Source organism: Meleagris gallopavo, chromosome 1 (assembly GCF_000146605.3).
Source record: "Meleagris gallopavo isolate NT-WF06-2002-E0010 breed Aviagen turkey brand Nicholas breeding stock chromosome 1, Turkey_5.1, whole genome shotgun sequence".
Taxonomy (NCBI): domain Eukaryota; kingdom Metazoa; phylum Chordata; class Aves; order Galliformes; family Phasianidae; genus Meleagris; species Meleagris gallopavo.
In genome coordinates, this window is record NC_015011.2 from 51,897,933 (window position 1) to 51,899,992 (window position 2,060).

Consider the following 2,060-nt stretch of genomic DNA (forward strand, 5'->3'; position numbering starts at 1 on the left):
GCTGTTATGTATCTCGCCCCGCGCACTCCCGCTGAAGGCGGCGCGCATGCGCCGCGGTGCCGTGCTGCTCCCCTCGGGCGTCCCCCGCTTTCACTCTCACCCCTATCCCACCCCTCACGTCTCGCTGCGGGTCTGGCGGCACCGAGGCGGAGTACCCGATCCCCAGCCTCCGCCTCCCCCGTCCCCACCGACGGGCCGCTTATGTAAGGCCTACGCAGCCAGCCCAGCCCGCCCGCACGGAACCCACCCCTCCCCTCCCCCAGCGGCGATTACAAAACTGCCAAGTACGCGGGCACAGCGAGGCCGCCTGCTCGTTATTCGCAACGCAGTGTTTGTTTGTAAGGTTGGAACTCTTCTCTCCGAGCGGCTTGGAGCCCTGTCTCTCGTCCCCGGTCCCTGCCAGAACTGAGGCGCCGAGCAGCGAGGCAGCAGCCCGCCGCCAGCTTCCCTTAGTCCTCCCTCGCGGGTTTCGTAACCACCGCTCCCCGAGCCGTGCTCGCTGCAGGCTGAGCGACAGCTGCAGTTTGCCTAGCCCTGGGATAAAGCACGTCCTTCTGACCGTACCTTCCTTGTTAGGCCGTTGGGCTGCGGGTCAGAAGTGGAAGGGAGGTGAAGAATGTATTAATTAAGGTGTGTAAGCTCCAGAGGCTCTCTGAGCAAGGAGAGAAAAAAAGCCATGGTTAATCAAGGATCTCGCTCATCTCGCTGCTGTGCTCTCCTGCCGGTAACCTTCTGAAGGAGCGCTATTTGCTAATTGGGCTCATTTAGTGCAGACCACGAGAACAAAATCAAGAGGGAAGGGTCAGAAAGAGAAAAGGATAAGACAACGGTGTGACATGATAGGAATTGAACATGAAGTACATACATCAAGTATACAATACGTTGTGTTAAGATTTAGGAGTGCTCTTCAGGTCCCTGTTCCTAACATCACTGTATGCTGCTGTGTGGTACACATTAACAAACACCGACTGTGAAAGTGCAGTGCGTTGAGAAACAGCCTGAACTGGGCTCACAGAGTTGCCCTTCTGCAGTTCTCTTACACTTAGATCTAACACAGGCCACTGAATGTGCATCTGACAACAGAAGGGTTTCTAGAGCCAACAGTGCCAATTTTAATGCTCTGGAGGATATGAACATGCGGATCCCATGCTAGTTTGAAAAACAGTAAAATCACAGAACGGTTTGGATTGGAAGAGACCTTAAAGATCTTCTATTCCCAACCCCTGCCATGGGCAGGGCTGCCACCGCAGCTCAGGCTGCCCAGGGCCCCATCCAACCTTGCCTTGAGCCTCCAGGGATGGGGGCACCCACAGATCTCTGTGCAGCTGGCCCAGCACCTCACTGCCCTATGAGTGAAGAATTTCTTCCTAACACCTAACCTGAATCTCTCTTTTAGTTTAAAACTGTTCCTCCTTGTCCTATTGCTATCTACCCATACAAAAAGTTGATCTCCCTCCTGCCTCTAAGCTCGGTAATTTATGTATGAAAGTGCTCACATGTCTATGGGTAGAAATGGTTTGTGTCACTGATTTGTTTTCTAACTTCAGAAGAGATCCAAGGCAGACACAGCTCGAATCACCCAGAGGAAGCAGATTCTCACCAGCACAGCGTGTTCAGCTTCTGAAATACCACCAGCACCCCCTGCTAGCCCGATGACCACATCTATGAATTTACTGCTTTATTCTGTAACAAGTGCAGCGATCACATGGAAGGACACGCGCTGAGGTTACAGAAGCCTCCCCTAAAGGCATCAGAGTGCCTCTCCTCAAGAACCTGAGGTGATTTCCCATCACGGAGACCACGCAGCGCATTCACCGCACTCTAAGAACAAAAAGCACCAAGACATCACCTACAGCACACTAAATCTGCAGCTGCAGGATGGCAAAGTCCTTGTTTACGGGAGAGATCCACAGCCCACAACCGTCCGTCTGCGCGCCATGGCGGTAGGGCGGCTCCGCACGCCCCGACCACACGCTATGGTACGTTCCGTTCGTTCCGCTCCGCCCCGCCCGCTGACAGGGGTCGGGCCCGGCGCGGCCGCGCAGCGCTCAGCAGGAGCC